The sequence below is a fragment of the Schistocerca gregaria genome, chromosome 9 (genome assembly GCF_023897955.1).
Source record: "Schistocerca gregaria isolate iqSchGreg1 chromosome 9, iqSchGreg1.2, whole genome shotgun sequence".
NCBI lineage: Eukaryota > Metazoa > Arthropoda > Insecta > Orthoptera > Acrididae > Schistocerca > Schistocerca gregaria.
In genome coordinates, this window is record NC_064928.1 from 236,618,313 (window position 1) to 236,641,958 (window position 23,646).

Sequence of the window (23,646 nt, forward strand, 5' to 3'; positions counted from 1 at the left end):
GTTTAAAAGCCTTTTTTATTTCCAATACTTTACTGTATCATTTTCATCATCGTCTGACTTTTTTATTTATTCTTGTTTTCTTTGCCATCATTATGTTTTCTACTAGGATCTGCCAGTGTCACCTATTTATTCTTGTTTTCTTTGCCATCATTATGTTTTCTACTAGGATCTGCCAGTGTCACCTATAAGCTGCAACCAAGTGCCAATCTAGACTCGGAGTGGCCGAGCGGTTCTAGGCGCTACAGTCTGGAACGAGCGACTGCTGCCGTCTCAGGTTCGAGTCCTGCCTCGGGCATGGATGTGTGTGATGTCCTTATGTTAGTTAGGTTTAAGTAGTTCTAAGTTCTAGGGGACCGATGACCTCAGCAGTTAAGTCCCATAGTGCTCAGAGCCATTTGAAGCAGCCAATCAAGATTGTTCGTCGGTTGGAAACGCGGCAGCGCCTGTACCCGGTGTGAGGGCAGTTTCAGGTAACCAATGACAGCGAGAAATTATGGTTTGCTTTTAGCGTTGAAACTGAAAATTTTCATTCCTGAGTTTGCTTGTAGAGGTTAGCTTTAATCGCTGTGAACAAAGCGATGGTGATTTCAGTTCTGCCCCAGATGGCTGACTTGCGTTTTCTCAGGTACATTGCACATCACGAGGTTCTGGTTGGTGACATGGCCCCGCAGGCGTTAGCTGGGATAGACACGTGGGAAAACATCAGACAACGCCCTAAGGCCAATATCTAGAATACGTGGAACTCGTGGGGAGTACAGGCAGGCACCATTTCTCTAATAAATTTTTATTTACCTCTAAAATTTACAAACATATTTATTTTAAAATACACTACTGGTCATTAAAATTGCTACACCAAGAAGAAATGCAGATGATAAACGGGTATTCATTGGACAAATATACTACAGTAGAACTGGCATGCGATTACATTTTCACGCAATTTGGGTGCATAGATGCTGAGAAATTAGTACCCACAACAACCAACTCTGGCCCTAATAACGGCCTTGATACGCCTGGGCATTGAGTCAAACAGAGCCTGGATGCCCATGCAACTTCAACACAATACCACAGCTCATGAAGAGTAGTGACTGGCGTATTGAGACGAGCCAGTTGCTCGGCCACCATTGACCAGACGTTTTCAGTTGGTGAGAGATCTGGAGAAGGTGCTGGCCAGGACAGCAGTCGAACTTTTTCTGAATCCAGAAATGCCCGTGCAGGACCTACAACATACGGTCGTGCATTGTCCTGCTGAAATGTAGGTTTCGGAGGGGTCTAATGAAGGGTAGAGCCACGGGTCGTAACACATCCGAAATATAACGTGCACTGTTCAAAATGCCGTCAATGCGAACAAGAGGTGACCGAAACGTGTAACCAATGGCACCCCATACCATCATTCCAGGTGATACGCCAGTATGGCGATGACGAATACACGCTTCCAATGTGCGTTCACCGCGATAGCGCCAAACACGGGTGCGACCATGATGATTCTGTAAGCAGAACCTGGATTCATCCGAAAAAATGACGTTTTGCATTCGTGGACCCAGGTTGGTCGTTGTGTACACCATGCAGCGTCAAGGGTACCGCTGATAGTCAATGCTGCTGCAAACGTCGTGGAACTGTTCGTGGAGATAGTTGTTGTCTTGCAAACGTCCCCATCTGTTGACTCAGGGATCTAGACGTGGCTGCATGTCATCTCGGCTGCCAGTGATACGAGGACGTTGGGATCCAGCACGACGTTCCATATTACGCTCCTGAACCCGCCGATTCCATATTCTGCTAACAGTCATTGGACCTCGACCAATGCGAGCAGCAGTGTCGCGATACGATAAACCGCAATCGCGATAGGCTACAATCCCACCATTATCAAAGTCGGAAACGTGTTGGTACGTGTTTCTCCTTCTTACACGAGGCATCAAACAACGTTTGACCAGGCAACGCCGGTCAACTGCTGTTTGTCTATGAGAAATCGGTTGGAAACTTTACTCATGTCAGTACGTTGCTGGTGTCGCCACCGGCGCCAAGCTCGTGTGAGTGCTCTGGAAAGCTAATCGTTTGCATATCACAGCATCTTATTCCTGTCGGATAAATTTTGCGTCTGTAGCGCGCCATCTTCGTGGTGTACCAATTTTAATGGCCAGTAGTGTAGTAAGTGAACATTCATTATCATGAAAAGCAAGATCCTCAATATAGTTTCTTAATGAAAGTTTCCGAAGCATTATTTAACCAACAGTCTCTTGCAAAAGTCCGTAGTTCGAGGTCTCCCCGTAGCTTTCTCGATGCCCGAGCGCGGTCCCGAGTTCGATTGCCGCCAGGGTCAGGGCTTTTCACCTGCCACGATATGACTGGGTGTTTTTGTGTTGTCATCATTCATCCCCATTACGGTCGGAGGAAGGCAACGGCACACCACCTCCACTAGGACCTTGCCTAGTACGGCGCTGCGGGTCTCCCGCATTGTTTCCCTACGCTCTGTCGAGAAGCATGGGACTTCATTTCCATTTACTCTTGAATGATAACAGATCACCGAACAGCTCTCAGAATCAATTTACAACGCTTAAAGCTTAAAATACGTTTTTAAGCAAGGGAAAAAATACAAATTGCATAATGCAAGGTTAAATAAGATTCTAACGCCACATGGCAATACCAAAATTTTACCAGTTATCACCTGTGATATCGTAATACAATACTGATCACAAAATTTTAACTAAAACAACAATTTAAATGCAATAAAATCTAATTACTATTAACGTACACTCAAAACCCGTAGCCTCTACGATGCGCACCGTATCACAAAGCATTTTCCCTCCTTTTCAACACTTCACACCATATACCTGCCTACATGTAATGCATACGACACCCAACGACTTATGACAAATAATTAAGAATAGATGTTATAATTAACCACGTATATAAATCTTTTCCTCTCAAAATACACTCCTGGAAATTGAAATAAGAACACCGTGAATTCATTGTCCCAGGAAGGGGAAACTTTATTGACACATTCCTGGGGTCAGATACATCACATGATCACACTGACAGAACCACAGGCACATACACACAGGCAACAGAGCATGCACAATGTCGGCACTAGTACAGTGTATATCCACCTTTCGCAGCAATGCAGGCTGCTATTCTCCCATGGAGACGATCGTAGAGATGCTGGATGTAGTCCTGTGGAACGGCTTGCCATGCCATTTCCACCTGGCGCCTCAGTTGGACCAGCGTTCGTGCTGGACGTGCAGACCGCGTGAGACGACGCTTCATCCAGTCCCAAACAAGCTCAATGGGGGACAGATCCGGAGATCTTGCTGGCCAGGGTAGTTGACTTACACCTTCTAGAGCACGTTGGGTGGCACGGGATACATGCGGACGTGCATTGTCCTGTTGGAACAGCAAGTTCCCTTGCCGGTCTAGGAATGGTAGAAGGATGGGTTCGATGACGGTTTGGATGTACCGTGCACTATTCAGTGTCCCCTCGACGATCACCAGAGGTGTACGGCCAGTGTAGGAGATCGCTCCCCACACCATGATGCCGGGTGTTGGCCCTGTGTGCCTCGGTCGTATGCAGTCCTGATTGTGGCGCTCACCTGCACGGCGCCAAATACGCATACGACCACCATTGGCTCCAAGGCAGAAGCGATTCTCATCGCTGAAGACGACACGTCTCCATTCGTCCCTCCATTCACGCCTGTCGCGACACTACTGGAGGCGGGCTGCACGATGTTGGGGCGTGAGCGGAAGACGGCCTAACGGTGTGCGGGACCGTAGCCCAGCTTCATAGAGACGGTTGCGAATGGTCCTCGCCGATACCCCAGGAGCAACAGTGTCCCTAATTTGCTGGGAAGTGGCGGTGCGGTGCCCTACGGCACTGCGTAGGATCCTACGGTCTTGGCGTGCATCCGTGCGTCGCTGCGGTCCGGTCCCAGGTCGACGGGCACGTGCACCTTCCGCCGACCACTGGCGACAACATCGATGTACTGTGGAGACCTCACGCCCCACGTGTTGAGCAATTCGGCGGTACATCCACCCGGCCTCCCGCATGCCCACTATACGCCCTCGCTCAAAGTCCGTCAAGTGCACATACGGTTCACGTCCACGCTGTCGCGGCATGCTACCAGTGTTAAAGACTGCGATGGAGCTCCGTATGCCACGGCAAACTGGCTGACACTGACAGCGGCGGTGCACAAATGCTGCGCAGCTAGCGCCATTCGACGGCCAACACCGCGGTTCCTGGTGTGTCCGCTGTGCCGTGCGTGTGATCATTGCTTGTACAGCCCTCTCGCAGTGTCCGGAGCAAGTATGGTGGGTCTGACACACCGGTGTCAATGTGTTCTTTTTTCCATTTCCAGGAGTGTAGATTAAAAAAAAAACAGACACATCAACTCTTAAGCTCAGTGGTTACATCCGTTAAAAAAATAATGTACAATACATATCTTTTGATTTCGTTGTCCTCATGCGCTGTTGTGCACCATGCTCTCCTTCAGGATCACATGCGGCACGGGAAAGGTTTTCCACGATGTACAAAACGTTAACAGGGCGCAACCAACTTACACTAATTGCATGCTGGGATTTATAAGTCGATATGGATGCGGATCGCAAATCTTAAAACGGGCGAAAGAGCAGATGCAGTACTACTGAGCGATTCTACTATGCCGCACCGCACCGCACCAAACAGCAGTACAGTGAGGTAGACAAGGGACAAACCAACAACTGTTGGACCGCAACCTCAGCAAAGGCAATAAGAAAACATTTGGGGCTTTAAACTCTTGGGAGGGCCACACCAAACCACAGACTGACGTTCCAAGCAAAATTTTGTAAATAATATTGGCGATTTCGCCACGACAATCAGAACAGCAAAATACAGTAAGGAGTGAACTGCAATTAATATGATTCGTACGCGTCCCACTGAAAAGCTCCACAGTCAGTCTTTCCATTACTACACTACTGGCCATTAAAATTGCTACACCAAGAAGAAATGCAGATGATAAACGAGTATTCATTGGACAAATATATTGTACTAGAACTGACAAGTGATTACATTTTTACGCAATTTGCGCGCATAGATCAGTACCCAGAGCAACCACCTCTTGCTGTAATAACGTCATTGATACGCCTGGGTATTGAGTCAAACAGAGCTTGGATAGCGTGTATTGTGACGAGCCAGTTACTCGGCCACCATTGACCAGACGTTTTCTGTTGGTGAGAGATCTGGAGAATGTGCTGGCCAGGGCAGCAGTCGAACATTTTCTGTATCCAGGAAGGCCCGTACAGGCAGGACCTGCAACACGCGGTCGTGCATTATCCTGCTGAAATGTAGGGTTTACAGGCACCGAATGAAGGATAGAGCCACGGGTCGTAACGCATCTGAAATGTAACGTCCACTGTTCAGCCGTCAATGCGAACAAGAGGTGACCGAGACGTGTAACCAATGGCACCTCATACCATAAAGCCGGGTGAGACGCCAATATGACGGCGACGACGAATATACGCTTCCAGTGTGCGTTCACTGCGATCTCGCCAAACACGGATGCCACCATCATGATCCTGTAAACAGAACCTGGATTCATCCGAAAAAATGACGTTTTGCTATTCGTACACCCAGGTTCGTCGTTGAGTACACCATCGCAGGCGCTCCTGTCTGAGAGGCAGGGTCAAGTGTAACCGCAGCCATGGTCTCCGAGCTGGTAGTCCATGCCACTGTTGCCTCAGGGATCGAGAGGTGACTGCACGATCCGTTGCAGCCATGCGGATAAGATGTCCATTATCTCGACTGCTAGTGATACGAGGCCATTGGGATCCAGCACGGCGCTCCGTATTACCCACCTCTTCCGTATTCTGCCGGCCGGGGTGGCCGAGCGGTTCTAGGCGCTACAGTCTGGAACCGCACGACCGCTACGGTCGCAGGTTCGAATCGTGCCTCGGGCATGGATGGGTGTGATGTCCTTAGGTTAGTTAGGTGTAAATAGTTCTAAGTTCTAGGGGACTGATGACCTCAGCAGTTAAGTCCCATAGTTGTCAGAGCGATTTAAAAAAATAAATAAAAAAAGGTTCCATATGCTGCTAACAGTCATTGGATCTCGACAACGTGAGCAGCAATGTCGCGATACGATGAATCGCAATAGCGATAGGCTACAATCTGACCTTTATCAAAAGTCGAAAACGTGATGGTACGCATTTCTCCTCCTTACACGAGGCATCACGTCAACGTTTCGCCAGGCAACGCAGGTCAACTGCTGTTTGGGTATGAGAAATCGGTTGGAAACTTCCCTCATGTCAGCAAAAAAATGGCCCTGAGCACTATGCGACTTAGCTTCTGAAATCAGTCGCCTATAAGTTAGAACTAATTAAACCTAACTAACCTAAGGACATCAGACACATCCATGCCCGTGGCAGGATTCGAACCTGCAACCGTAGCGGTCGCTCGGTTCCACACTGTAACGCCTAGAACCGTACGGCAACTCATGGCAGCACGTTGTAGATGTCGCCACCGGCGCCAACCTTGTGTGAATGCTCTGAAAAGCTAATCATTTGCATATCACAGCATCTTCTTCCTGCCGGTTAAATTTCGCGTCAAAAGCTTAATAGTACCTCCAAAGTTGAGTCGTGGACACTACCAAAGTACTCGTTATAACTGCAGATTACTCAGTTTAACACACTTGGGGCCGACTTAGGTTTCTTAATCAGACAAACAGTGAAGCAGTCCCTGACGTGGATCCACCTTCGATCCAAAACAGTCATTTACTTTGAAGCCGCTAAATAGATGACAATGCCGGTATCAACGCTCTCCTCCCAAGCAGCGCTGTAACTGGAGACTGCAGTACCGAAACAAATGTTACACCACTCACAAGTCTGATATATGCGCCACCTACGTGTACCTTTTTAGAATTCTGATGTTCACCTCATACACCAAACTTGCCGTAATTCTTCGTCGGCCAAGGGCGGAATCAAGAACACTTCTCAGCCGTTGAATGACCGCCATCGGGGCAACACCGGCCCACGGCGTTCCGTCTCGAAACGACTGCTTCCGCGAGGCCCACCGACCAAGCGGCCTCGCCCTCCGACACCGTTGTCGCTCCTCACGCACAGTCCAGAGATCACTCACAGCAGTTCTCTTCTTCCTCGTTCTGTCGCCTCGCGGCGCGCGGGAAACCAACACGCCAAAGATATGCGGCGACCAGAGACTCCACTCCGATCTGGATATTGCCATCGGGACGAGTACTGACAAGGCGGGTGGCTTCAAAAGCTATAAATTTAGATAGCGAGACGTACTGGCTCAGGTTAGGACATAGATTTAAATAAAGGACTACAAAACACTTCGTCTACATCTACATCTACATCCATACTCCGCAAGCCACCTCACGGTGTGTGGCGGAGGGTACCTTGAGAACCTCTATCGGTTCTCCCTTCTATTCCAGTCTCGTATTGTTCGTGGAAAGAAGGATTGTCGGTATACTTCTGTGTGGGCTCTAATCTCTCTGATTTTATCCTCATGGTCTCTTCGCGAGATATACGTACGAGGGAGCAATATACTGCTTGACTCCTCGGTGAAGGTTACGCTCTAGAAACTTCAACAAAAGCCCGTACCGACCTAATGAGCGTCTCTCCTGCAGAGTCTTGCACTGAAGTTTATCTATCATCTCCGTAACGCTTTCACGATTACTAAATGATCCTGTAACGAAGCACGATGCTCTCCGTTAGATCTTCTCTATCTCTTCTATCAACCCTGTCTGGTACGGATCCCACACTGCTGAGCAGTATTCAAGCAGTGGGCGCCGGCCGCGGTGGTCTCGAGGTTCTAAGCGCTCAGTCCGGAACCGCGCGACTGCTACGGCCGCAGGTTCGAATCCTGCCCGGGCTTGGATGTGTGTGATGTCCTTAGGTTAGTTAGGTTTAATTAGTTCTAAGTTCTAGCCGACTGATGACCACAGATGTTAAGTCGCATAGTACTAAGAGCCATTTGAACCATTTGAACCAAGCAGTGGGCGAACAAGCGTACTGTAACCTACGTCCTTTGTTTTCGGGTTGCATTTCCTTAGGAATCTTCCAATGGATCTCAATCTGGCATCTGATTTACCGACGATTAGTTATATATTTTCATTCCACTTTAGATGACTCCTAATGCCTAATTTATGGAATTAACTGCTTCCAGTTGCTGACCTGTTATATTGTAGCTAAATGATAAAGGATCTTTCTTTCTATGTGTTTGCGGCACATTACACTTGTCTACATTGAGATTCAATTGCCATTCCCTGCACCATGTGTCAATTCGTTGCATATCCTCCTGCATTTCAGTACAATTTTCCATTGTTACACCCTCTCGATATACCACAGCATCATCCGCAAAAAGCCTCAGTGATCTACCGATGTCATCCACAAGGTCATTTATGTATATTGTGAATAGCAACGGTCCTACGACACTCCCTTGCAGCCCACCCGAACTCACTCTTACTTCGGAAGACTTCTCTCCATTGAGAATGACATGCTGCGTTCTGTTATCTAGAAACTCCTCAATCCAATCACACAATTGATCTGATAGTCCGTATGCTCTTATTTTGTTCATTAAACGACTGCGGGGAACTGTATCGAACGCCTTGCGGAAGTCAAGAAACACGGCATCTACCTGTCAACCCGTGTCTATGGCCCTCTGAGTCTCGTGAACGAATAGCGCGAGCTGGGTTTCAACATGATTGGCTTTTTCGAAACCCATGCTCATTCCTACAGGGTAGATTTCTAGTCTCCAGAAAAGTCATTATACTCTAACATAATACGTGTTCTAAAACCCTACAACTGATCGATGTTGGAGATATAGGTCTATAGTTCTGCACATGTGTTCGTCCCTTCTTAAAAACGGGGATGATCTGTGCCCTTTTCCAATCATTTGGACCGCTACGCTCTTCTAGAGACCTACAGTTCACCGCTGCCAGAGGGGGGCAAGTTCCTTCGCGTACTCTATGTAAAATGGAACTGACGGATTTCAGTCGCTGGTCAATTAAAAATCATCTGTCGACAGAGCATCTCACAGCTCTTTCATACCTCGAGACGGCCGCTTCCAACACTGCTCCGCGTTACACATGACGCGTCCCCTTTTGAAAATTATAAATTACTGTGCTGGTAAACCTCTTACATTATTTGATTTTCAAACAGCTGAGGATAACTGAACGTACTCAGACATTTCTCTCTTTACTTATTCTGATCAACAATAAACTGACACACAATACTTTTAGCGCAACGCAATCTGACTTTCAATAATCCCTACATGAATCACTTACCTCACAAAAATCTTCGTTACTCGAACTACTGCAATACAGCGAGCGTCACTACTGCCAGCTACATAAAAGATTCTAACTACTGAAGGCACTAACTACTGATAGGCATAGTTAGCAAATGAAAGATTTTGATAGACAACAAACAATGTATTTACCTTAATAATGTTAAAAAAGTCAGTATAAGTTTGAAAACTGAATAAATCACGGAATAATGTAGATAGAGAGGTACAAATTGACACATATGCTTGGAATGACATGTGGTTTTATTAGAACCAAAAGAATACAAACGTTCCAAAAATGTCCGACAGATGGCGCTTCATCTGATCAGAACAGCAATAATTAGCATAACAAAGTAAGACAAAACAAAGATGACGTTCTTTACAGGAAATGCTCAATAAGTTCACCGTCATTCCTCAATAATAGCTGTAGTCGAGGAATAATGTTGTGAACAGCACTATAAAGCATGTCCCGAGTTATGGTGAGGCATTGGCGTCGGATGTTGTCTTTCAGCATCTCTAGAGATGTCACGATACACTTGCGACTTCAGGTAACCCCAAAGCCAATAATCTCACGGACTGAGGTCTGGGGACGTGGGAGGCCAAGCATGAAGAAAGTGGCGGCTGAGCACACGATCATCACCAAACGACGCGCGCAAGACATCTTTCACGCGCCTAGCAATATGGGGTGGAGCGCCATCCTGCATAAACATCGTACGTTCCACCACTGCTGGTGGCTCACCTCCAACTGCATAACACTGCGCGCTGTTCACATCCGACAGCGAAACACTACAATAGCGAATATTCCAACAATGCCAACCAGCCACAGACTGCACACAACACAGCCAGTGATATTCATACAGAGCGCTACGTGACGTTACCAACATAAAAACCTAAACAGCCTACTTACACACATTAATAGCATTTGTGAATTGCCCCGCCGTGTTTGCGTGACGCCTACCTCGGTAGCCGGCAGCCGATGTGGCAACACCGTAGCAGCAAATGACTGACGTCAGCTGTCAAGTATTTTAATAGGACCATAGTAACGTTACCGAGTTACCGAGTGTGCCTGCTCGGTGTACCTCATACCACGCTAAGCATACGAAGCTGAGAAGGTCCTAAATGAAACGCACAGGTTTATTATAATAGTCGTTCAGAAAAAAAACGAGCCGGAGGCATAATTACAGAAACCAGTACGTGTATGTTAGAAGTATTGACCCTGGTTGTTCAGACACTTGTCCCAATATGACACAAGGCGGTGAATAGCTCTCATAAAATTCCTGGGGCTGCGATGTTAACGAGTTCCGCACGCACAGCTGGACATCCTCGTGCTAGGTGAATCATTTGCTCCTCATAGCCTTTTTAAGGGCTGCTTTCTGATTCATTGCCGCGCGGTCTAGGGCGTCTTTCACGGTCTGTGCACCTGTCCCTGTCAGAGGTTCGAGTCCTCCTTCGGGCATGGGTGTGTGTATGTGTGTGTGTGTGTGTGTGTGTGTGTGTGTGTGTGTGTGTGTGTGTGTATGTGTGTGCTGTCCTTACCGTAAGTTAGATTAAATAGTGTATATGCTTAGGGACCGATGACCTCAGCAATTTGGTCCCATAGGCTCTTACCACCTATTTCCAAACTTTTCTGACACACTTCCTGCAGCACGGGACAACAGTGAATGCCCAGCGTTTCTGGCAAATCTTGACCATCCTTCACGAAGTGATCAAATCAAAACAACCGGGCAATCTCACCTGCGGGGTCTTTCTGCTCCACGACAATGCGAAGCTTCATAGGCCAACATAGCTGCGGCACTCCTGCAGAAATTCAAATGGGAGGTTCTCGGCCACCCTCTCTCCCTGTGATTATGCCACTTTTGGTCCCCTTAAAAAGGCTCCGAGGGGCAAACGATTCACCTCGGACGACAGCTGTACGTGAGGAACTGGTTCACATCGTAGCCCCGAGAATTTTATGAGACAGCCATTCACCGCCTTATGTCACAGTGGAACAACAGCCAGGGTCAATATTTGTAATATACCGGTACTGGTTTCTGTAATAATACCTAAGGTTCGTTTCTTTTTGAAGTCCCCTTACACAAGTTGCATGAAACCTACACGACTTGTAAAACTTTACCATCTCGCAAGTAGTGCGCTGCCATATATTCGTTATGAAGTTGCTGCCAAAGCCGAGAGAACAAAACAGGTTCACCGGGAAAGCCATCCATTAAATGAGCACTCTCCAGTAGTCTCAAGGTCCAGAAGAAGTTTCCACTAAACCAGTCTTTCAATCAACACCAGCTGCAGCTAGGAAACAGTTGCGGATTTCTCGACTTGAGAATAACTCTACTTGGTCGTTCCGTAAAGAAACCCTTCCATGAGTAAGATTTGGTCGTGTGGAGATCATTCAGCGGTCTCCGTTCTGCAACTGGGAAATAGAGGTGTGACCTCGAGAGAAGGTACTTCCCTGTGGACACTATCATGCGATGTAACTGCTGCCGCACGCACAAGGGATGTTGTAAATCACAGGGATCCTGAAGCCGGACCTTAACAGGGCGTAGCATCTCCTCCCTCTCCTTAAGAGGTCGCAAAATACGTCTTACACCTGGTCTTTCCAGGTCTACGCCTATTTTGCTGGATGTAGCGCCGCAGAGAGGAGGGAATTCAATCGGTAGCTCACCACGTGATTATTCAAGACTTTCACTTCTTCTTTTCTTGGAGAATTCTGATTACAAACCACGTGAGCCTTAGGCGTTCTTTCGGAACACATACTTCAGATGATTAGTTTCTTGATTGAAGGGTCTTGTTGGAAACAGTTTTTGCTCTTTGAATTTAAAACTGCTCTCTTCTCGACTGGATGGTGAAAATTCTGGGTATTAAGATCAGTGTGGATCGGCTTGTGGTGGACAAAATGGCCGGAACGTTTCATTGAATCCGTACCATTTCAGACCGCTGCGCGTGACGTCAATGGCACATCATCAATCGAGGACTGGAGGAATCTGTATTTACTGAGAACAGCCTTACAAACTAACACAAAATACTGTCTGACGATGCAAAATTTTTGTCCCAGGCTCCTAAATAATGGGATTCCGTAATTAAAGAGGCAGTAGAATTAGGATAGTACGAGAAGAACTTCAACCACAACAGAGGATATACAGAGTCCGCTGGAAAAATGTATACACTCCTTGTTGGGCTCTATCGAAATATTAGCCTGCCGCAGTGGCCGAGCGGCTCTAGGCGCTTCAGTCCGGAACCGCGCGACCGCTACAGTCGCAGGTTCGAATCCCGCCTCGGACATGGATGTGTCTGATGTCCTTAGGTTAGTTAGGTTTAAATAGTTCTAAGTTCTAGGGGACTGATGACCTCAGATGTTAAGTCCCGTAGTGCTCAGAGCCATTTGAACCAAGTTTTATCGATATATGGATATTGTCGTTCGATTTGAGTTACGAGTGTGTTGTAGTATGGTCTTTGGCTCAACAGATGTTAGTACTTTCATCTCGGTATAGAGTAAACAAGATGACTGGAGCACGTTTGACATTCGAGCAACGAAAATGTATTGTGATGTGGTTTTTCAAGTTTGATAATGCCGTTGAAGTGCAACGTCAGTGGAGGCGGGAGTTTGAAACAGAACCGCCAACCGGCCTAGCAATTAAACGCATTACTGACAAGTTTGAATTGCTTGGAACGATTTGTGATATTCACAAACGAAAATCAGGAAGACAGCGTACAGCAGCAAGTCCTCCTTCATCGGCTCTCGTGTTAGAAACGTTTGTTAATTCTCCACAGAAGTCTGCTACGCAAAGTGCAGGTGAAGTGGGTGCTAACAGTACAAGTGTACGAAGAATTCTGAAAGCTGCAAAGTGGAATGTTAACATTCCACGATTACTGCACGCGATTAATGATGACGATCCTGAAAGCCGAATGCAATTTTGTGAATGGTATCAGCAAATAGTAACTGATAACGAACAGTTTGTGACGAAGGTAGTGGGGAGTGACGAGGCACAATTTAAACTTAATGGAGCCTTGGATCAGCATAACAGTGAGTACTGGGCACCGGAAAAGCCGCAAGGTTATGTGGATAAAACGGTCAATCTATCAGCGGTTCAGGTGTGGTGTCGACACTATCATCTAGGGGCTTAGCAGGACCAACTTAATTTGATGCTACTGTCACTGGAGAAGTGTATCTGGAAATGTTATGTAAATCAATTATGCCAGGTATACGTGAGCTTTATGGACCTGATGAAGAAGAAAAAGAAGAAGAAGAAGAAGATGATCTTTGGTTTGTGGGGCACTCAACTGCGCGGTTATCAGCGCCCGTACAAATGCCCAAACTTTGCTCAGTCCAAACTCGCCCCTTTCAAGAAGCTGATGGTCTTCTACCAACAGGACGGGGCGCCACCACAGTACCACCTAGCCGTACGAGCTTTCCTGGACGACAATTTTCCAGGGTATTCGATGGGACGAAGAGGCCCATTGAGTTCCTTCCACAACGTTTACTTGTAGGGTACTGCGAAAGATAACGCCTATAGACGTAACCCAGGCACGCTGGGGGAACTTGGACAGGAGATTACAGCGACATCTGCAGCGATCTCCACTGTAACACTGACTGACGTTGTTGCGGCGACCACTCGTCGTTTTGTTTATAGCTGCCAATGGTGAACGTTTTGAACATTTAAGGTAACTGAAGGTAACTGAAGGTTATACAACATGTGTGATCAATTATTAAATGTAAAACGGCCGGCCGCGCCATTTGAACCATTTTTAGAAATGTAATATAAACGCTTTTCGTTCCTTAATGTGTGTATACATTTTGCTGGCAGACTTTGTAGTCTTAGCGGTGAACGGAAGCGACCTATTGATGCAGAGAAGAGGCAGAGATATCCGTCGCAATGTTTACGCTAATACGTGGGCGATGTCGTCATCGGTTAAGATGTCGACACTGTGTGTGACATCATTACGTAATTACCGAACAATCACCTTAGCAGCAGTTTTTAAAGTCAGTTGTTCCTGACGAAGTAAACGGAGGCAATCGTCAAAATGGTTCAAATGGCTCTGAGGACTATGGGACTTAACTTCTGAGGTCATCAGTCCCCTAGAAGATAGAACTACTTAAACCAAACTAACCTAACGACATCACACACATTCATGACCGAGGCAGGATACGAACCTGCGACCGTAGCGGTCGCGCGGTTCCAGACTGTAGTGCCTAGAACCGCTCAGTCACACCGGCCGGCTAATCGTCAAAAACTAAGGGTTTTCCCTGAACTGACGCGAGAAGAAGTCCGAGAATGTTTTGTAGAACACTTTCTTCCTCAACGCCGGCCAGGGTGGCCGAGCGGTTCTAGGCGCTACAGTCAGGAGCCGCGCGGCCGCTATGGTCGCAGGTTCGAATCCTGCCTCGGGCATGGATGTGTGTGATGTCCTTAGGTTACTTAGGTTTAATTAGTTCTAAGTTCTAGGCGACTGATGACCTCAGAAGTCGCATAGTGCTCAGAGCCATTTTAACCATTTTCTTCCTCAACGGAGAACTAATTCCAAATATGATAAGTAATCAGCGAATGAACAAAGGAAAACCAAATCAACTTTCTGACATTTTTGCCTCCATAGTCTGTCGTTATCTGGAACAGCCGTAGGCAGATTCATTTGGATGTAGATTACAGTAGTTAACGTAGAAATGGAAATACTTCAGCAAGACAGACTTTCGTTGGGAGCTACGTCAGACCAGACTTGGGACTGATGCCTACCAGAACTAGCAGAAGACGTGCTGCTCAGTTGCGAAGTCTTCACAGGCATTCGTCACGCGATTCGTTGCTCCACGCCCGCTTCGGCGCCTTACATAAGGAGCGGAGTGCAACCGCGTGCGCCTTCCACCGCAGCACAAATCATCTCCCGTCCCCGGCAGACGGCACGTTTTCCCCTGGCGCGTCAACAACATAATGGCTGCTGCATTCTTTCCTCGTTACAGACCCCAGTCACGCGACTTCGTCCGCGCATTCGCAGCAAACTGCGCACCATCCTTTATTGTCGCTACTAGGGGTCACCACAGAATGAATAGGCTGACCATCTCTCATTACCATTCGGTGATCTTTGTGATCTTTCCAAGGCGTTAGATTGCGTAGATCGTGTTGCTATTGTGCAACTGATGGTTCTACAAACAACTGGTTTCCATCGTACTTAACAAACAGAACGCAAAAATTTAGCTGAATAATTCAAACAACCTTAGAGAGAAATTACGAAGCGAATCCCACAGGGTTCAATTTTAGGTCCACTCCTATTCCTATTCGGGTGATGCTGAGGGAATTAGATTAGGAAATGAGACACTTAAAGTAGTAAAGGAGTTTTGCTATTTGGGGAGCAAAATAACTGATGATGTTCGAAGTAGAGAGGATATAAAATGTAGACTGGCAATGGCAAGGAAAGCGTTTCTGAAGAAGAGAAATCTGTTAACATCGAGTATAGACTTAAGTGTCAGGAAGTTGTTTCTGAAAGTATTTGTATGGAGTGTAGCCATGTATGGAAGTGAAACTTGGACGATAAATACTTTGGACAAGAAGAGAATAGAAGCTTTCGAAATGTGGTGCTACAGAATAATGCTGAAGATTAGATGGGTAGATCACATAATGAGGAAGTATTGAATAGGATTGGGGAGAAGAGAAGTTTGTGGCACAATTTGACCAGAAGAAGGGATCGGTTGGTAGGACTTGTTCTGAGGCATCAAGGGATCACCTATTTGGTATTGGAGGGCAGCGTGTAGGGTAAAAATCGTAGGAGACCAAGAGATGAATACACTAAGCAGATTCAGAAGGATGTAGGTTGCAGTAGGTACTGGGAGATGACGAAGCTTGCACAGGATAGAGTAGCATGGAGAGCTGCATCAAACCAGTCTCAGGACTGAAGACCGCAACAACAACAACCTATTCCTTATACGTCAAACAATGTGGGTACCTACTTTTGCAGACGATTCTAGCATTAAACTAAATCCAACTATAGAGGGAGAGAGCAATATAGAAAAAATTGTAAATTATGTTTTCTAAAACATTAGCAACTGATTCTCTGAAAATGAACTCTGACAAAATTTTGACAAAACACTCTATATTCAGTTCTGCACAACAAATATAGTAATACCAGCAATTAAATAGCACAGGAGGAGGAGTCAGTAAACAGAGTAGAATGATGCAAAGTTTTGGGTGTACATATTGCAGAGAACTTGAGCTGGAAGTAGTGTATTACTGAGCTGATCGAACGATTAAGTTCAGGTTCTTTTGCTCTTACATAACTGCTAATCTTGGAAGATTTGCAGCGGATAGGCGCTTGGTGCAGGGAATGGCAACTGACCCTCAACATAGACAAATGTAATGTATTGCGAATGCATAAAAAGAAGAATCCTTTATTGTATGATTATAAGATAGCGGAACAAACACTGGTAGCAGTTACTTCTGTAAAATATATTGAAGTATGCGTACGGAACGATTTGAAGTGGAATGATCATATAAAATTAATTGTTGGTAAAGCGGATGTCAGGTTGAGATTCATTGGGAGAGTCCTTAGAAAATGTAGTCCATCAACAAAGGAGATGGCTTATAAAACACTCGTTCGACCTGTACTTGAGTATTGCTCGTCAGTGTGGGATCCTTACCAGGTCCGGTTGACAGAGGAATCAGAGAAGATCCAAAAAAGAGCGGCGCGTTTCGTCACAGGGTTATTTGGTAAGCGTGATAGCGTTACGGAGATGTGTAGCAAACTCCAAGTGGCACACTGCAAGAGAGGCGCTCTGCATCGCGGTGTAGCTTGCTGTCCAGGTTTCGAGAGGATGCGTTTCTACATGAGGTATCGAATATATTGCTTCCCCCTACTAATACCTCCCGAGGAGATCACGAATGTAAAATTAGAGATATTCGAGCGCGCACGGAGGCTTTCCAGCAGTCGTTCTTACCGCGAACAATACGCGACTGGAAGAGGGAAGGGAGGTAACGGCAGTGGCACGTTAAGTTCCCTCCACCACACACCGTTGGGTGGCTTGCGGAGTATAAATGTAGATGTAGATGAAACAAACCAATCCCCTGAGAGATTTCAGAGCCTTCCGGTCAGTACTGTCTGATGGACTTCCTGTGGTAAGTCATCACTTAAGAAGAAATACTTAGAGCAAGCAGTAAAAATAATCCGTGGTGTCCATCTGCTACCATTTTGTAGATACCTTTCCAAGGAGTCAGGCATTTTAGTTGTACCTTAACAATATATATATATATATATATATATATATATATATATATATATATATATATATATATATTGTATGGTGCGTGCGTGCGCGTGCTAACGAAATTCGTCATAAACAATCCATCACATTTTGAGAACAACGCTGACGCCGATACCTACAACGCTAGAAGAAAAAAAGTAACTTTAGTTTCGATTATTAAACCTCTGAATGGCTCAAAAATGTGTGTAATATATATCAATAAGTAATTGTGATCATTTTTATAATAACAAATAATAGTTCATTAATGTTAAAAGTAACTGTGTACATATGTCCTCTGAATCGACAGGTTCCACATCATTTCTTTAAAAAACAAAAAAAAAAAAAAAACAAAAAAACGTTGAAATCATCCATAGGAAATGTAAACAACTAATAATTATCTATGCTCTGATCTGCTTGTAGTTAAGGATGGCATTGGAACTGAAATTGAAGGCAGCAAACAAAAAGTAGACATGCTGAACACTGTTTTCGAATGTTTCTTTACAACTGAAAATGCAAGAGTACTGCTTTAGTTTAAATTCGCATCACTGCGAAGATGGGTGACATAGATATTAGTGTTAGTGGCATTGAGAAACAACTCAAGTTGTCAAAATTGAAGAAAGTGCCAGACAGAGCCCAACTGAATACTTGTGAGATTCTAAACGAAATTTTATGATGAGTAAGTCTCTCTTTTAATCATCCCTCAACAAATTTTAAAAAAAGTCCATTAGTTGGGAGAAAACACAGATCTCATGCACCTTCATGAAGAATAACAAATATTATCCACGAAATTCACGTCCAATAACTTTCACAGTCGGCTGTTGTAGAATCTTAGAACGTATTCTGAGCTCAGGTGTAAAGACGTAAGGACGACATCCTCCGCGCCAACCACCATGGATTCCGAAACCATCTGCCACTTGGAACCCAACGTGCGATTTCCCTACATGTCATCCTGAAATTCAAGCATCATAGGAGCCACGTAGATGCAGTATTTCATGAGGCAGAAAAGCTTATTAATGAAAATACGATCGCCGGCCGGAGTGGCCGTGCGGTTCTAGGCGCTACAGTCTGGAGCCGAGCGACCGCTACAGTCGCAGGTTCGAATCCTGCCTCGGGCATGGATGTGTGTGATGTCCTTAGGTTAGTTAGGTTTAATTAGTTCTAAGTTCTAGGCGACTGATGACCTCAGAAGTTAAGTCGCATAGTGCTCAGAGCCATTTGAACCATTTGAAAATACGATCGTATGGAGTATCAGAACAAATCTGAGGCTTCATTAGTAGGGAGGACGCAACATGTTATGTTTGCTTGGTAGAATGTCACAGACAGAAGTAGAAGTAACTTTAGGTGTACCCCAGGGACGGGTGTTAGGACGCTTGCTGTTTATTATTGGGGAACGGGAAAATAATGTGTATTTTTTGCTTTAAATTTAGACAGATAAACTGTAAATACGTTTTTGTTTCTAATGAGTGATGTAATCACCCTCTATATGAACAACTTTTGCAACATAATATGAACATATCTGGTCATGGAATTTTGGACAGTAACCAAATTTTCACATTTTTCGGCACTTAAAAATGATTGTGGCGATCAGAAAAAACGGAAATCCGATGGTGCAATATCGGACGAGTGTGGTGGTTGAGGCCAAACCTCCCCCCCTCCCCCCAGTTCACTGATTTTTTTTCCAGGGTTCGTCTTGCACAGTGCGGTCTTGCTTTATAGTGTTGTAGAAAACGCCTTTTCTGATGACAATCACTGGGCACTATTCAATTAAACACTGATTTACACTATACAGTTGTCACAGCAAAGGCTTGCATTCGAAGTCTGTCCAGGTTTCAGCATTTCAACATGAATGACGCCGAGAATATTCCGCCGAACACATAAAATCACCTTATTGTGACGTAAACCTGTACATCAAGGCGATTCTTACCGTGAGTCACTGCATTTTGACTTTTGCAGAGGACAAATTTTTCAGCTCCGTTTATCAAGCGATCAAAAAAAGTTTCTGCATTGTTCCGCTGAAGGAATAACTTGCATGTACTGGATTTTTTAGTCTTATTTGTCTTTACCAATTAGCTGAAAATGTCCGTAGATGGTCGACCAAGGTTGTTTAGTATTGTTTGACAGTTCCTTGGCTGCGTGACACGTATTTACTTCCACTTCCTTAACATGTCATTGTCTAAAATTGGTCTCCCTGATGCGATAAAATCGTACAGATAAAAATTACCGGTTACGATTATGGAAAACCATCTTTGGCATTGCTGATTGTCTAATGCACTTGAATAAACATCACAAACGTTTTTGGTAGCAAGTGCGAAATGCAAAAAGCTTACGGTGACAGATATGTACTTCTTCTGATATTTGTCTGGCCATTTTACCATAAATAGCAAAAAAATTAAATATTTAATTATTTAAGTAGCTACATACTTAAAATGTCTTTGGCAACACTATGTACACAATGAGATAATAAATGACAAACGAATATCGTCATGCGAGGAAACGACATTACTTTCCGGTTTCCCTAATACACTCCTCGAAATTGAAATAAGAACACCGTGAATTCATTGTCCCAGGAAGGGGAAACTTTATTGACACATTCCTGGGGTCAGATACATCACATGATCACACTGACAGAACAACAGGCACATAGACACAGGCAACAGAGCATGCACAATGTCGGCACTAGTACAGTGTATATCCACCTTTCGCAGCAATGCAGGCTGCTATTATCCCTTGGAGACGATCGTAGAGATGCTGGATGTAGTCCTGTGGAACGGCTTGCCATGCCATTTCCACCTGGCGCCTCAGTTGGACCAGCGTTCGTGCTGGACGTGCAGACCGCGTGAGACGACGCTTCATCCAGTCCCAAACATGCTCAATGGGGGACAGATCCGGAGATCTTGCTAGCCAGGGTAGTTGACTTACACCTTCTAGAGCACGTTGGGTGGCACGGGATACATGCGGACGTCCATTGTCCTGTTGGAACAGCAAGTTCCCTTGCCGGTCTAGGAATGGTAGAACGATGGGTTCGATGACGGTTTGGATGTACCATGCACTATTCAGTGTCCCCTCGACGATCACCAGAGGTGTACGGCCAGTGTAGGAGATCGCTCCCCGCACCATGATGCCGGGTGTTGGCCCTGTGTGCCTCGGTCGTATGCAGTCCTGATTGTGGCGCTCACCTGCACGGCGCCAAACACGCATACGACCATCATTGGCACCAAGGCAGAAGCGACTCTCATCGCTGAAGACGACACGTCTCCATTCGTCCCTCCCTTCACGCCTGTCGCGACACCACTGGAGGCGGGCTGCACGATGTTGGGGCGTGAGCGGAAGACGGCCTAACGGTGTGCGGGACCGTAGCCCAGCTTCATGGAGACGGTTGCGAATGGTCCTCGCCGATACCCCAGGAGCAACAGTGTCCCTAATTTCCTGGGAAGTGTCGGTGCGGTCCCCTACGGCACTGCGTAGGATCCTACGGTCTTGGCGTGCATCCGTGCGTCGCTGCGGTCCGGTCCCAGGTCGACGGGCACGTGCACCTTCCGCCGACCACTGGCGACAACATCGATGTACTGTGGAGACCTCACGCCCCACGTGATGAGCAATTCGGCGGTACGTCCAACCGGCCTCCCGCATGCCCACTATACGCCCTTGCTCAAAGTCCGTCAACTGCACATACGGTTCACGTCCACGCTGTCGCGGCATGCTACCAGTGTTAAAGACTGCGATGGAGCTCCGTATGCCACGGCAAACTGGCTGACACTGACGGCGGCGGTGCACAAATGCTGCGCAGCTAGCGCCATTCGACGGCCAACACCGCGGTTCCTGGTGTGTCCACTGTGCCGTGCGTCTGATCATTGCTTGTACAGCCCTCTCGCAGTGCCCGGAGCAAGTATGGTGGGTCTGACACACCGGTGTCAATGTGTTCTTTTTTCCATTTCCAGGAGTGTATATTAATGACGTGCCTGAAAATATAAACAGTAGGTAACCTCAGACTTCCTGCAGATGTTTCAGTTATCCACAAAGAACTTTCTTAAAAAAAAAAACTCTGTTCAAATATTCATTCAGATCCTGATAAGATTACGAAATAGTGTAAGGATTGGCAGTTTGCCTTAAACGTTCAGCAACGAAAAACTGTGAACTTGAGGGATTGTTACACCCAAGTATCAGTATGAGTTCGCTGATTCATATTGTGATTAGTTGATTTCGTCAATATTGTAGTCACAGGATACAGAGGTTTTCTGTAAACGACAGTATGAGTCAAACATGTCAGGAATCTAATGAAAAGTCCAATCGTTTGTTGCAAAAATTTGCAACCTTTCTTTATACTGCACTGTGGAAAGATGCATGCAACAATGAATATCTTGCTCTGTTACATGGCAGAACGATAAATGCCATGAATGTTGGAACTCTTAATGTTTCTCAAGTATATTATTTTGCGCTAATGTGGTATATATAAAGGGTGTCCTAAGGGGAATGATTAATATTCAGAGATATGACAGAAACGGTCATTTCAAGCAAAAAACTTTTTTCGATATATGCCCTATTCCGAATGGTTTCCGCGATAGAACACATTATGCCGGCCGGTGTGGCCGTGCGGTTCTTGGCGCTTCAGTCTGGAACCGTGTGACCGCTACGGTCGCAGGTTCTAATCCTGCCTCGGGCATGGATGTGTGTGATGTCCTTAGGTTAGTTAGGTTTAAGTAGTTCTGAGTTCTAGAGGACTGATGACCAGAGATGTTAAGTCCCATAGTGCTCAGAGCCATTTGAACCATTTTGAACACATTTAATGTATATTATAATTTATTTTCTGCATCATCAAATAAAGAAAAATTACTTTGAAAGTAGAACGGTGCCAGATTAGTCTACTGCAATATTTGTTTTCTGTATACTGCTGTATAAAGAAAGTCGTTCTTTTAAGTTGTTGCAAAAAATCTCGAAAAGTTATTGGCCGAATTACTTCAAGTTTTAACGCCATCCTCAAATAAATGTTCGGACGAACATAGGCTACCTATGTTTTAATATTTACCGTATATATGTAATACTGTACCAAGATAAGTCGTTGTTTAACGTTGTTACCAGATACATATCTCCAAAAGTTCTTGACGTAGTTATTCAAAGTTCTAACGGACATGACATTCATTTTTAAATATATGTGGTGTATATAACAGGGTGAAAAGTAGTTAGCAAAACACTAGGAAAGTTCTTGAGCGATTTACTTCAAACTTTTTCGTGATACTCCAGCAAACGTTTGGACAGACATAAACTATATTTTTAAATATATATGGTATATAAGTATACCTGTACTATTTAAAGAAGAACCATTGTTAACAAACATTGTCAAAAATTTTGAAACGTTCTTGACTGACTTTCCTCAAATATTTAAATGATGCTCTAATGAACGTTTGGACAGACATAAGTACACAGGGAAAAATTTATTAGCAATAATCTCGCAAAGTTCTTGACCGCTTTACCTTAAATTTCTACACAATAAGCTTATAAACAGTTGGGGACAGACATATGCTGTATGCATAAGAAATATATTGCATAACCATCTTCTGATTACAGGTCACGTGCCTAGAGCTATTTCAGATATCAACATCTTGCACACCGAGAAGAAAGCCCGTAGACTACATATTATAGAATAATTAGAGATTTTTAAACATATTTCTCGAAATGACAGTCTCATTCTCAATGAGCAGCTGCAGTTGCCTAACAAAAATTTCTTCAACGGTTTAAACCATTTAATTTCGGGTCTCCTCGTGCAGTTCACCGAAATATTTTTTTTCTTTCTTCCATCTACGTCATCTCATAATTTTTAATTTATTAATAGGTTTATTGGCAGTATTTCATGTTATGTCGTTTTCTACAAGCTGTGTCATTAAGCCCTTTCTGTATTTTCTATAATGACGTTTTTATGCTTCAAACTGTACTTCTAAGATATGACGTAGACAAAATGTTACTTTATCTTTCACTGTTAAACAAAATATTGCCGTCCGCTGCAACCCGTGGCTGTACAGACAGGTATGAGGAGGCCTCAGAGGCTCGTCTTCTCACATTCCTTTTAAATATTTTGCGAATAAAGCCCTTCAGGCCTGTTATTTATTTTATACGTGACATGTAAATACTGTCTGGTATCGTTAGTAAGTACTTACACTTTTTTATACAAAAAGTTTTCCTT